We start from the raw sequence: 16,238 nt of genomic DNA, 5'->3' as shown, positions 1-16,238 counted from the left end.
TACATACTCGAACAAATAGAAATTTGCGGGGTATAAATTCTGCAATTTTTCCGTCGATAGGTTTTATTATAATTTGGATATGCTATTTTGGGGTCAATCTATTAGGAATCGGGTTGCATAGTTATGGTTCTTTTCCATCAACATTTAATTGAATTCAAGACAAGTTATTACAACTACAAGAGTGGGCGACGCATTGTATGAACCAGAATGCGGACCGTGTGAATCAAATATTGTATTGATGATTCACACAGTTTTCTACCATATGTAGTTCAATTTCATTGTTTTCTCTTAATTCTTATGTTAAGAGAAGAAAAAAAAGACTTTTTTTTTCATTTTCCAAGATTATTATTAAAAACAAACATAGGTTTTTTATTTCAGTCATCCAATTATCTGTAAAAAAAATTAGATAGAATAACTTCGACCTTGTCAACTGCTAATGATAGAATGAAATCGGGGTATATATCAATGCTTTTTATGGGTAAAACAATGGTAACTGTCGCGGTCCATAATAAAAAAAAAAAGGAATCCTACGGGGCGTTAAATAGCTTTTATCCATATACAACATCTGGCCTAACATAGATAATGAATTAATAGGAGTTAATATAATTCCAATTGCCATTAAAAAAGTAATAGTAGGTTTGGCATTAAAAGGTTTTTTTGACTGGTAATTATTCCAAAAAATACTATAAATTCTGCAAGAAAACTACTCATACCCGGTAATGCAAAGGAAGCCATCGAAAAGCTAGTGAACATCGTGAACATTTTTGGTATTGGAATAGCTATTTCGCTCATTTCGTCAAGATAACAAGGTGGATTCTATCATAAGTTGTTCTGCCAAGAAAAAAAGTGTAGCACCAATAAATCCATTATAAAAGGTCTCCATTAAGTCCTGTATCGGTTAGAGAACTAATTCTTATAATTATGAAACCCACATGAGCGAAAGAGGAATAGGCTATTCTTTTTTAAAAAATAATTCCGTTGGCCAAGAGATGTTGAAGCTGCATAGATTATTTTTATCATCATCCAACAAGAAATATAGAATAGGCATGAGGTAATAATTTCATATTGATTCGAATTAATCCATACGCTCCCATTTTTAATATTATTCCAGTTAGAAGCATACAAGTACATAATGTTCTTCTCCATGGGTATCTTGTAACCATGTATGTAGGGGTATAATGGGTGATTTGACAACAAAAGCAATAAAAAAATCCAATATTGAAGATTATTTCTAAAACCACAGGATATGAGGATATGACTGATTAACTGATGTTTCAAAATTTAATGTTGGTTCATTAGAATCATAAAAGCAACACCATAAACTCCCATTAAGAGAAAATGGACCCCCCTGCCGTGTAAAAAATAAATTTTGTAGCTAAGTATAGACGTTTCTTTCCTCCCCACATGGCTAGAAGTAGATAAACAAGAATTAACTCTGACTCTCACCAGATGAAATCAGTACATGTCCCGAGATAAAAATGAGCCAATTTGACCACTGTACATTGCTAACATTAGAATATCGAATAATCTAGAATAACGATTCCTATAGAGAGTCCATCTATTCCTAATCTCCAATGGAAATAAAAAAAAATTGATCCATTTATAATCCTCTAGTAGTTGGATTAATGTATGCTCCGATTAGAAATGATAACAAAATGCATAAGTTGTTAAAAGGAGTTCTAAAAAGCATATACTAATTTACCATATTTCCTTTATGGGGAAGAAAGAAAATCAAAGTACCCACAAATATCGTGCTCAAAATATTTTGATATTCGAGCAAAGGTTTGTCAATAAAAAAAATTAAATGGAGTCAAGTAGAGTTTCCTCGAACGTATCAATAAGCTAGACCCATACTGCAAGTTGTTTCATTCCATAAATAAACTCGTACACTCAAGAAATCTGTTGGAGAGGCGGATTCCAATCTCTTATAGATCACACACTCCTTTGTTCGTGGATCATAAGCAAGTTATTTCGCCTTACAACCATACCAAGGTATCATTTCGATTACATCAGTGGGGCAGGCTCTGACATATTGAGTACATCCTATACACGTATCATAAATCTTTACTGAATGTGACATTGGCTCTGTACGGTTTTGAATGTTCTAAATTTTTGATCTATTAAACTTAGAAACGTATCATATATTTTGATACCAGATGAATCAATGAGTTATAAAATTTTCTAATCAACCCCTTTCTGGATTGGTTTAAGAGACGTGAGAGAGGCCAAAATAATTTGATTTCTTATGTTTTGCAAAAAAAAAATATACGTAGTAAACATGCTAATTAAAATAAATTTCTCAATATTAGAATCTAGATGATTAATATTAATAATTCAACAAATTTTATTGGTTGATACGAGTTGATTTTCTGCTACTGTAAATTGCTGAAACAATACCTAGGCCAATGGCTGCTTCAGCGGCTCAATAGCTATAACAATAATTGAGAAACTGTCTCCCTTTAATTGACGATTATCGAAAAAATAAAAAAATATTACAAAATTTATATTAACCGCGTTCAATATAAGTTAGAGACACATAAGGGCTTTCACCATATTGCGACTTGTGGGCAATCCATAGATACTGATTGAAAATAAATAGGCACTCAAAACAAGTACATGTTTGAGAATCATTAAGCAACTCCTTATCAATCTCGACTCCTTTCAATATGAACAATAATTCAACTAATTTAATTGACTAGTATATAGCAAGTATGGAATAAAGAAATATCTTGGTACTAGATTGACCTAAAGTCTTTCTATTTATCCAACTATAATTCAAATTGAATTGAAGGAAAATGAGTGTGATAAGACAAAACAAAATTTTATTTGAATTCAAAGTTTTAATAGAAATTTCTTGTTGACGAGCTACAACAACTGTACATATTAAAGCAACTAAAAGGATAATGGAAATAAGTTCAAATGGGAGAAAAAAATATAATGATAAATGAATTCCCATTTGTTGACTATTACATAGAAAATCTTTCTCTATTATCTGGTTTGATCTTGTAGTCCAAATAATCCCGTACCATGGCGTATCTGAAATAGTAGTAATTAGTGAAATAAAAATCTTATACAAACCATCGAAGTAATTCCATCTCCTACAGTTCAATGATGAAAATCCTTGTAATATTCTGAGCCATTCATGAACATCACAACAAAAATGATTAAAACATTTATTGCTTCTATGTAAATAAGTAGCTATGCAGCAGCTACAAAATAGGTTTTAGATAGAATATAGAATAACGATGTACAAACAAGAATCAATCTCAAATTGGTTTGGGCAGTAATATCACTCCTAGATCCCTCATATAAGACCCGATCCTATAAAGACTAAAAGAAAATAATGTATTGGTTCAGACAAATCCACATTTTATAAAAGAAAATCAAAAACCAAGAATTTCATGACTTTATTGACCTAACCAGGAAAAAGCTGTTTTTCTAATTTCATGATACTTTGAAATTGTTAATTGAACGAACGTCTAATGGGTATGAATTGACGTAAATGCTTTTATTTTATTGGACCACTATCAATTCATTATTCGTCAAAAGAGTAGTTTAAACCTATCTATTTTTTATATCAATTACCTACTTTGAAACCATTAATATTATAATATATAATATTGAACTCGGTTTTGTTTTCAATCTAAACTAAGCTAGGAGTCTCATTAAGCAACCACTAGTTTGAATTTCCGAAGAAAGTATCTCATTATTATAGATCCGAACAAAGCCTTCGTAATTGATATTTTCTTTAATTGAATTAAGGGTTTATTCATTGTTTAATGCAAATTCAAAATTGTTTGAATTGTGTAATCATCAATTACTGACATTGGTAAGCGACCCAAAGTGATTTGATTATAATTCTATTCACGACGATTATAAGTAGAAAGTTCATATTCTTCGGTCATTGATAGACAATTTGTTGGGCAATACTCAACGCAATTACCACAAAATATACATATTACAAAATCAATACTGTAATTAAGAAATCATTTCTTTTGAATATCTGTTTCAAACTTCACATCAACAACGGGTAAATCCATAGGACATACGCACACACATACTTCACAAGCAATGCATTTCTCAATTTCAAAGTGTATCCGGCCTCAAAAACGTTCCGGTGTGATCAACTTTTAGGGGTATTGAATAGTTACAGGTAAAAATTTGCATGGGACACGGTGATCATGAAACCTTGGCCGATATATCTGGTGGCTCGTATTGTTTGTTTACCATAATTTATGAATTCAGTTATCATAGGTAGCATATGTTGAATATCTATAAAAAAATATTTTATGCTTGTTTCTTTCTCTTGTTTGAGACAAGTCGTGAATCTAGGATATTGTGGTCTTTTACAGTGGAAGAAGTTGGGACGAGGCTGTCAATAAAAACCAAGAGAAATCGGTAAAAGAAATTTCCACCCAAGATTTAATAGTTGGTCCATTCTCAGTCTCGGTAAAGTCCATCTTGTTGCAATAGGAATGAACAACAACAAATAAATTTTGGCTAATGTGACAAATATATTAATTAGTGTTCCAAAGACTTTACCCCCTTTATTTATGCCAAATATATCAGGAACAAATATATACTGAATAAAAAAATTCCAAACTCCCGAGTAATGAACTGTTACAAATAATGAAGAAACTGGTAGATTCAGATATGAAGCAATGTAAAATAAACCAAATTTACACCTGAATATTCAGTTTGATATCCTGCTACTAATTCTTCTTCTGCTTTTGATAAATAAAAAAGGTAATATTTCACACTCGGCGAAAGAAGAAATTAGAAAAACGATAAGCCCAATGGGTTGACGACAAAAATTCCATCACCAAAAACCATATTTTGACTGTGCTTCCACTATATCAACTGTACTTGAACTGTTAGATAATCAAATTCGATGATAACATCACATTGCCCATCGCCATTACAGAACCGTACGTGAGATTTTCACCTCATACGGCTTCTCAGATGTCACAACTAAATCTATGGGCCCTTTCCTATTCTTTATCTTGATATGTTTGTAAGATAGAGTCAAAATCGGTTACATAGAATCACAAAGAAGACTATGTAAACACTTTGCTAGATTAATTGGAAAACTTCTATGAATCCTCGTGCCACCAGTTCCGGGAGTAGTTGTTGTCATGCTTGCATATCCATCATTTGAGTCTCCAACAAATATTCCAATAATTACATATCCGATTTGGCCTTTGGATGAATATGCAAGCATATATTTCATGCTTGTTTGAGTAATAGTGATGAGATTTACCAATATCATTCTAAGAATAGCTAAGATTTCTAAAAGAAAATATCATTAGTTGATCAGAAATACAAAGGAATATTCAAAACTCGAGTAGCTGAAGCTGAAGCAGCTACTTTCGAAGTAACAGAAAGAAAAGCAAAGACTGGAGTGGGAGAGTCAGAGTCGAAAAGAGGATTCCTCACTTCTTTCTCTCATTCAAAATTGTGCATGAGACTTTCATCTCACACGACTCCTAAGTGACAAAAGAAAAAAGAACACATTTTCTTTCTTTTTTTATTACCTTCCTCTCGTATGAATAAGACCGAGTCCATTCAATTTCTAAAAAGGATTTCTCATCCCTAACTTTTCGAGGAACTCTTCATCACTGGTTGTGAATGACTGATTTTTGCAATCGTTTAGACCTTTGTTTCAAAGGAGCAAGTTAGGAAGATTGAGAAATAGAACCATCTGATTTCATTCGTTCTCAATAGCCACAAGATGATCATCTTAGGTGATACTTTTTTCCATGGATGCTCTTATTAAACTCGTAGTCTCTGAAGGATGAGAACCAACATGTATCATCTACATCGAGAATTCAGGTATTGTGTACGTCATTAGTCTGATCCTTTGTAGGAACTACCTGTAGTAACGAACTTTCAAAATGGATCGTTTATCATAAAGAGATTCATCGTTACTGACCCAACTTCACCCTAATTGTTATTTGAACAAGTAAAAGTTTTGTCTTGGTCCGAGTGGGGATAGGATTTATCTTCTACTTGTCCATGTAGTTTTAAAAAATCCAAACATCTCAAAGATAGATAGAGTGGTAGGAATTTCTTGAATCAACCGCACTCCTTTGTATACGTCAGGAGTCCATTGATTAGAAGGGGTTGGGGGAAGATTGAACCCAATTCCTACAGTAATGAATATGAGCGCCATTGAAATTCCTGGGGAGTTATACATTTATGTATTGATAAGATCGTTTACTATTTCTTGAAGCTCAATCTCTCCCCTGGATGAGCCAAATAGACAAGAGAAACCATGAACCAGAATAGAAAAGCTTGACCCACCATGAATATATATTTCATAGTAGTCTCATTAGACAGTATATCTTTGTTCGTATATCAAGCTAATAGGTAGGAGCATAAGTTGAAACATTCTGGGGCTACAAACATAGTTATTAAAAATTTGAAAGTCCTCACGGGCCAGTTCATTTGTGAGATGGATGACATAAGGAATAGTCACAAGTTCTTCATCATTAACATGCCAGACATGCTTAGCAAGCTCTCCTACCGACGTCCATGCTGGTGGCAACTGAAGACCAGTTGCATCCATGTTTCTAGATACTTGATCACAGAAATTTTCAATAACATTTGCCTGATCATCGAGGATACTAATAAGAGAAACTATGTTATAGCCACTTTGTTCATTCAATGTACTCTACGGATACAGGAATACATAGAGTTAAACATCGTAAAATAACATATTCAAAGATTTCATTGAAATTGTTTGTTTGGAAATTTCCCGAAAAGCAAATTATAGGTTCTTCTCTCCATCAGAACAATAGTGCAGTTATGCTCATTAGTATACCTATTGAAGATATGAAATATGACTATGGTATATCTTTTTAATCCAAGATTGAATCGATCATCAGAAGATGAATTAGGACAAAAATAAGGATACATTCTCGAAAAATCAAACTTCCATCAAAGAGAAGTAAATGAAAGGCTATCATAAAATTCTCGTTGAATCAAGAATGAAGTTTTCATTCTGTACTAGCCAGATAATGAATTAGTAACTGCTTCCAATTTCCAAAAAAAACAATTCTTTCGAACTTTCCATTTTTTGAATAGTTACGGAATATACATGAATAGGATCAAACATTATTCCATGGTATTTACATGAGGTTCCTATTCAATAAATTCCCCGAGAGGGCTTAGTTGATCAATGATTTATGTTTCATCTTTCTTTTCCTTTTCGTTTGTTTCGAAAAATCTATCGATCAATTCTGATTCTTTCTTTTTCTCTTGATTATTTTCCAATTGATATCTATAGATCCTGTTCATGGATTAACGAAAATATGCAAAAGATCTATTTGCCTTTGCCATTCTATGAGTTTCTTCCTTTTTGTGTATGGCATCGCCACTCCCTTTGGCAGCATCAGTAATTTAGAACTTAATTTGAAAGCCATATTTCAAACCGGATATTTTTGGTATGCCTCTAATAAACATGAATGAAAAATGTATTTCCTTTTGTGGATCCTATTTCAATGGAAACATAATGAGTCGATCCTCCTACAACTCTTGCTTTTACTGTTATATTGGGATTTCTCCACATATTGCTTGACGTAAAACGGATAGTGGATTTATTTCTATATTTTGTTGAATTTTTTTTCACGGCTTGATAGATAATTTGATAAGCCAATGATTTTGTTCGTGTGTGAGAATACGGTTAACCAACATGTTAACTAATCGATCACGATAAATTTGATCTGATTTTGCTATTTTTTTCTGCAGTGCCTCGACGTGACATGAGCGTGAAAGGGGTTGAAGAATCACTTTTCGTTTTGTAAGGGCTATCCACCAGGTTATTCTATTCCACCTCTTAGAAAGAAAAGAACTTAAACAAAAATAATTAACAGCATGGAGATACATTTATACAAAACTTCTACCCTGACCACACACAATGGAACCGTAGACAGTAAAATAAAATCCAATCCACGAAATAATTTGATCTATGGACAACATCGTTGTGGTAAAGGTCGTAATGCTAGAGGGAGAGGTCATAATTGTCTACACCATAAAATATGTTTTCTAAGGAATGAAAAAGACATATATGGTAATATCGTAACCATAGAATACGACCCTAATCAAAATACATACATTTGTCTCATACACTATGGGGATGGTAAGAAGAGATATATTTTACATCCCAGAGGGGATATAATTGGAGATACCATTGTTTCTAGTACTGAAGTTCATATAAAAATGGGAAATTCCTACTTTTGAGTGCGATTTGAAGTATTGATTTACTTAATTTGAAATAACCAATTAGGTTTACGATTAAACCTAGAATTCGATTATTGATCCATTTTGAGTACCTCTATAGGATAGACTTTAACAGAAAACTGAAGAGTAACGACAGCATGTGATTGAGTTAAGTAGTTCATCATATAAAATTATTGACTCTAAATACATAGTAATATGGAGACGACAAAATTGTTTTAAGCACAGACAGAGGTTTGATCAAATAAAGATTCTACTTTAACTGATATGCCCTTAGGCATGACCATACTGTAATACTCTGAAAGGCTAAAGCCTAATCTAGAGGCTATCATGAGATTATAAGAGTTGTAACACTGTTTAAAGGTCAAATATAATGTATATAAGTCATTTAGGATGTTTTAGAATTAAAACGTCAAGGAATGTCCATGACGTTCGTAACCAGTTCAAGAGGTGCTAGTGTGCCTTTGTCTATTTGTCAAGTAGACTAAGGCACACTAGTACCTCTTGAACTGGTTTTCGAACGTCATGGACATTCCTTGATATTTGATTCTAAAACTTCCAAAATGACTTTTATATATTATATTTGACCTTAAAATATTGTTACAACTCTTAGACTCTAATGTTAGGATCTAAATTAGACTTTAGACTTTCGGAGCATTACATTATCCCCCCTTAGGAACATTCGCCCTCGAATGACACTAAAATTCTTGAAAAGGAAGGAATAGACTTTCAAGACTAGCAACCCAACCAACAAGAACATATAAAAACATGAGTTATACTTCAAATCAACATAGCCATATGACCTTTTTCACAATGCAACGCAAACCATCATTTTTGACTCATAAGAGTTCAACATTCACTATATGCTTATCCACTCATGCCAAAGCTTCCTTCAACACATATCGACATGATCAATACAACTCATGAAGGAACAACATACCAAAGTACACCACATAAGTTAAAATTCAAGTAAAAGAGCATTTTTGAACACTTTCACTTCTATAGGCATAGTTCACTGTAAAAAAACATATAATTCAATATTTACCAAAAATCATGGAAACTTCAAATAATCTCATTATTTTTACTATAACTAGGAACAACTAACGTTAGTTATCAAACAGATGAGGGTAACAGGACTTCATGTCGGCCTCGGCCTCCCATGTTTCACCCTCAACTAGGTGATTCTTTTACCTTTACGGAAGCTACCACCTTGTTCCTTAACTTCTCTACTTGTCTATAAAGGATTTTAATCGGAACCTCCTCATAGGAGTGGTTCTCTTGCACACCTACACCCTCAATAGGAAGAATGGACTCGAGATCACTGATGCACTTCTTAAGCATGAAGACATGGAACACCGGATGAACCGAAGCCAATCCACTAGGTAACTTCAACTCTTATACTAACTTACCAACCCTTTGCAAGATTTCATAGGGACCCACATAACGAGGACTCAATTTCCCTTTCTTGCCAAATCTCACCACTCCCCTTCATGGGAGAAATTTTAAGATACACTTTATCCCCTTATTTAAATTCTAAATCCCTTCTCCAATGGTCTGCATAAGTATTTTGCCGACTACAGGCTGTTTCCAAGAGGTTCCTTATCATATGAACTTTCTCCAAAGTCTTATAAATCAAATCGGGACACAAAAGTGAAAACTCACCCACTTCAAACCATCCAATTGGATACCTATATCTCCTTCCATACAAGGCCTCAAATGGAGCCATAGATATAGATGAATGGTAACTATTGTTATAGGAAAACTCAACCAAAGGCACTGTTTATCCCAGTTTCCCTCGAAGTCCCTATGAAATGCAATGACGAATGCTAAGAGATTAGTCTTAGTCCTCTTCGAGGACGACGACACCGGTTACTTCTAGGGGTGCTCCCCGAATGTGACACATACATAACATAGAAATCACACTTGTAAAGGGTGGAAAATTAGCTAGAGCAGCAGGTGCGGTAGAGAAACTGATTGCAAAAGAGGGGAAATCAGCCTAAATTAAAATTACATTCGAGGAGGTCCGTTTGATATGCAAAAATTGCTCAGCAACAGTCGTACAAGTTGGGAATGTTGGGGTTAACTAGAAAAGTTTGGGTAGATCCGGATCTAAGCGTTGTCTGGATGTGGTGAAGGGAGAGGACCAATTGGTAGAAAAAACTCACAACTCCTTGGGGTTATCCTGCACTTGTAAGAAGTAGAAAGAGGAATAAATATAGTGATAATTTTATTCTATGTCGCTGTAGTAAATAGGAGAGAAAATAGTATTTAATTCTTAGTTTTTACAAAAACTTAACAAAAAAATAGGAGTAAGCTTGTGACACGTTTACAAAAAAATCCTTTGTAGCCAATCAATTTATTAACAGCATTGATAAGCTTAACACAAAGAAGAAAAATAAATAATAGTAACTTGGTCCAGGGCATCTACCATTATACAAACAGTGATCGGTCATACAATTGTTATCCATAATGGAAAAGAGCATTTTCTTATTTATATAAGAGATCGTATGGTAGGCTACAAATTGGGAGATTTGCACCTACATTTAACTTTAGAGGGCATGCAAAAAGCTATAATAGATCTCTAAAGAAGAAAAAAACATAACTATATGATTTAGGTGAACATATATCTATATGTGCTTACAAAGCACGAAGAGTATTTGATCAAATTCGCGGACGTTCATCTCAGGAAACACTTATGATACTATAACTCATACCCTATCGAACATGTTATCCCATTTTCAAATTGGTTTATTCTGCTGCAGCAAATGCTAGTTACAATATGGGTTCCAGCGAATCCAATTTAGTCATTAGTAAAGCCGATGTCAATGAAGGTACTACTGTGAAGAAATTGAAACCTCGAGCTCGAGGACCTAGTTTTATGATAAGAAGATCGACTTGTCATATAACTATTGTAATGAAAGATATTTCTTTAGATGATGAATATGGCGAGATGTCTTCGTTAAAAAAACAAGATGGAAAAAAATCAACAACTATGACGTATTGTGATATGTATAATAGCAGGGGATTATGGGACTAAAAATAAACCCACTTGGTTTCAGACTAGGTACAACCCAAGGTCATTATTCCCTTTGTTTTTCACAAGCCAAAAATTATTCTCAGAGTTCACAAGAAGATAAAAAAAATAAGTGATTATTGTATCAAGATTTATGTGTAAAAGAATACGAGAACGTCCTCTGGCATCGAGGGAATTGCACGTATAGAGATTCAAAAAAGAATCGATCTGAACCAGGTCATAATCATTATAGGATTCCCAAAATTATTAATAGACAGTCAACCGCGCGAAATTGGAGAATTAAAAATGACCTTACCGAAAGAATTTAATTGTGTAAGCCGAAAACAGAACCTTGTTGTCTCAAGAAATACAAAAACTTACGGAAACCCTAACATTCTTGCAGAATTTATAGGTAGACAATTAATAGAGATTCAGAATTTATAGGTAGACAACTGAACCTTCGATCCTATGATTGAATAAAAAACAAAAATCAATTCATTGTTTTTATAATCAAGGGGAACATTTCGAATTCTTAATTCTATAAGGCTGAATCTAAATTTGATTGAGCATTTGATATAATTGCTATGCTTAGTGTGTGACTCAATGGTTTTGTTAGGGTCATGATTCAAAAAGTCCATCCCACATAGTATGAACTAAAAACTATAGAACTAATAACCAACCCATCCCTTTGCATTATTTGTATCTATACAACCAGTCAAGATATGATATATAGGTCATATCTTTGTAGCAACTTAAATCTTTTCCATAAAAAATGTTATTCTAAGTTGTAAAGCAAGATAGACAAATATTTGAAGGATTATGTTTTCAAATTCACCATTCCTTTCTTGAAAGAACCTCAGAAAAAAAAGAGGTGTGTAGAACTGAACATTGAAGAAATCTCAAGAGAAATAAAAGATTCGATGATCTAATCAAATAATAGTTTCATGGTTCGAGAAAAAGTAACAGTATCTACTCGGACACCACAGTGGAAGTGTGTTTAATCAAGAACAGACATTAAAAGCCTTTATTATGGATGTTTTATTCTATCTCCACTTATGAAAGGCCAAGCTGATACAGTAGGCAATACGATTAGAAGAGAGTTAATTGGGGAAATAGAAGGAAAGTGTATCACATGTGTAAAATATGAGAAAGCACCACATGAATATTCTACCATAACGGGCATTCAAGAATCGGTATATCAATTTTAATGAATTTGAAAGAGATTGTATTGAGAACTAATTTATGTAGAACTTCTGAGGTGTCTATTTGTGTCAAGGGTCCTGGATATGTAACTGCTCAAGATATCATCTTGCCACCTTATGTGGAAATCTTTGATAATACACAACATATATCTACTTTAGCGGAACAAATTGATTTTTGCATTGGATTACAAATAGAGATAAATCATAAATATCTTTAAAAAGCTCCACATAAATTTTAAGATGGAAGTCATCCTATAGATGTTGTATTCATGCCTGTTCGAAACGCAAATCATATTATTCAGTCTTAGGGAATGGGAATGAAAAACAAGCGATACCTTTTATCAAAATATGGACAGACGGAAGTTGAACTACGAAAGAAGCACTTCATGACGCATCACAAAATTTAATTGATTTATTTGTTCCCTTTTTACATATGGAGGAAGACAAACTTATATTTACAGGACAATCAACACATGGTTCTTTTATCCCCTTTTACCTTTCATACTAAATTGACTAAACTCATAAAAATAAAAAAAATAGCATGGAAATAGATTTTTACTGACCAATCAGAATTGTCTTCCAGGATCTATAATTGCCTCAAAATGTCCAATATACATACATTAATGGACCTTTTGAATAACATCCAAGAAGATCTTATGAAAATTGAATATTTTTGTAGTGAAGATATAAAACAGATATTGGGCATTTTAGAAAAATATTTCGTAATTGATTTATCAAAAAATAAGTTTTAGATCTGTTGGACTTACTTAGTGAAAATAGATTGAAAAAGCACAATTTAGCAAAATTAATGTATCTATGAAGAATTCTCTTTGAAGAAAATATTCCCTAGATACACATGCCGTGTTAGTTCACAATTGAATCAATTAAAAATTTTAAAAAGACCTATTTAGGGATTTATAAATAGGTTATTTGGCACCAATGCCTAACCAAAGGGAGATTGATGTACCAATCAAAAAGACAGTCGTCGCTATTGGACGGCAAAATGGGTTTTGGAATTGATTAACATTCTCTAAGAAAGGTACTGTTAATTGTAAGGACCCAAAAATGCTATAGGCCAAAATAGAGCTTAACATGTGTGTCATAAGCTTCAGAGATCCTAAAATGATCAATTATGGTGTTTAGAGGCAGTATATAGAGTTTTAGAGAGTTTGGAGGTGAAACGTCCAAGAACGTCCGGTGACGTTTGAAAGTTAGCTTTGAGACATGCTAGCGTGCCTTAGTATGTTTCATGAGGTTTTATGTAGTGTTTGGAGCTCAAATTTATAGGGAGGATTCTTAACATCTAGACGTAGGTATATGGGGTGGAAACGTCCGGACATGACTCCCCAAGGACACACCTAAGGGTCCTTGAAGAGGACCCAAGTTGAGAGAAAAGCTGTCAAACCAGTCCCAACAAACGAGGGGCATCAACGGGCCGTTGGTCCATCGATTCCCCGTTGGTGAGGCGCTGGTTGGCACTACGTTTATTGAGCTAAAGCCTCATTTTTGGAATCTCTTACCAAGATGAGGCAGGCCAGCACGGCCTATCGTCTGTTCGGCGCCACGTAGGTGGCCATCCATCGATGGTTCTGCAATTTCTCGCAGCTTACTGTAAAGTGAAGGGGGTGAACTGGGAAATTAACCCCACGTCCAAATAATAATATGGGAGGTTATTTTAGGTAGTTTCTGATACCACTCTTTGTCACGACCCAACCCGATGGGCCGTGACTAGTACCCGTTTGGACACCCACATACATACCTGCTAAGTATAACCAACTGAAACTAAGACAATATGGAATTCAATCAAATCAAGCCAACCCCAACGTCATATATATATATAAAGAGGACCTGTCTCATAAGGAGTCATAACCATTCAACCGTAACAACATACGCGAGCCGACAAGGCCGCCACTATCCAAAGCATAATAGCATGCGTAAGCCGACAAGGCTGCCACTACACAATACACAATGATGTACGCAGCCGACAAGGCTGCCCCTGTACAAGCGGACATCCCAAACAAACCATGTCCAGACCATTATCCAAAACATATATATACAACCCACATAATGTCCACAGACCTCTAAGAGTACTGTAGTGAAACTCGACGGGACAGGGCCCCGCCATACCCATAGACAAGCAAAAGACTCAAAAAGTTATGTACCAAAATGACTGGGCTCCGAAACAGTGGAGCTCTTCCAATCAGCAGAGTAGATATCCTAGGCGGGAGGATCACCGAACTGTGCGTCTACACTTGCGGGCATGAAACGCAGCCCCCCGAGGAAAGGGGGGTCAGTACGGACAATGTACTGAGTATGTAAACATAAGGTAAAGATGACAGGATACCAATATGGCAAAACGAAACAAAATATCGCTACACATGTACCCTTTTGAGTGAAAATCACGCATATCTTTAACATATAAGGTGCCTAGCTTCCCTAGTAAGGGGCTCGGCAAAATAATCATCACATCATCTCCGTCATCATCATCATCATAACCATCCTCATCACCAATCATATATATAATATACATACCCGGCCCTCTAGTGAGGGACTCAGTGACATATGCAAGAAACTCCGCACGAACATTGCCCGGGACTCGGTGAAATGATAAATGACTCTATGCACGAGCAGAATATTATGAGCAACCATATGCAATTAAAATCATTTCTTATAACCCAATAGAACAATCAACGTGAACCAGCAAGGAGTATTACCAAAGATTAACGTTTTATCAAGATTATGAACCTTCAATACGATATGGAAACGTAAAATCTCAATGACTCTAATAAGCACTACCATAGATATGAGAAATCATCATAGCCTTAGACATAGTCGATATATAGAGGAATAGTTGTGGAAGCAAGAATATACGTCACCTAGACGCTCTAGAGGTAAGTATCAAACCTTTCCGTTATTCGCTCATTTTTAAAAGTCATGCCAAACAAAGAAAGAAGGGGTAGCGTTACATACCGTATAGTCGAGCCGCACGTCCATTATTTACTGCTCAAGCTATTAATCTATAACAAGCAACAATCATGCCGCAATTAGATAAACGTCGCGCTTTACTATTTTGTAAGCTAGCTAATAATCTTATGAAAATCCGGCAGCACTTCTCCTATTTTCCTTACTTCATCCCAATCCGACAACAACCCAAATTATCCAAAGCAATACCAATAACACATATAACCCAACGAATCATATTAAACAGCCCCCCCCCCCCCAAAACAGTTCCGTCTCGTTAACCATAGCAGCGAAGCAACGACACACCGAGCGATAACTCGTTTTATAATTCGCAACACATCTACCTTATCGTATCCATCCTTTGGAGTATATACCCATAATCACATTAACATATACATGACGTCAAAACAGAATTTCCCGCAGTTTGCTTTAATCAAAACAGCCCAAACACTAACACGACACCACTAATATTCCGATTATGGTTTCCGTTCATACTTAGCACATTCAAAACTAAAACAAACTTCCTAAGCTAGTGGTCACGCCCCCTTCTTAATATTAATGGATAATTAACAAAGGTATTCTAAAGAATTAACACACCAAGCAAAGTGATTACTAACCAAATTATTTGCAGCTGCTGGCCAAGAGTTGCAGGGTTGGTTTTCTCCATTTCCATGGCTGCCTAAGCCATGTGGTGAAGAAGATGATATGCTGCAATGCATTTCACCACCTTATTTATAGTGTGGAGTGGATTTCACCACCTCATTTATAGTATGGAGTGGAGGCAGCCCCCCCTCTACACGTGTCCCACTAAGGCCAGCTCCCAA

This window comes from Solanum pennellii, chromosome 10, assembly GCF_001406875.1.
Source record: "Solanum pennellii chromosome 10, SPENNV200".
NCBI lineage: Eukaryota > Viridiplantae > Streptophyta > Magnoliopsida > Solanales > Solanaceae > Solanum > Solanum pennellii.
Note: the sequence above shows the minus strand (reverse complement) of the source record.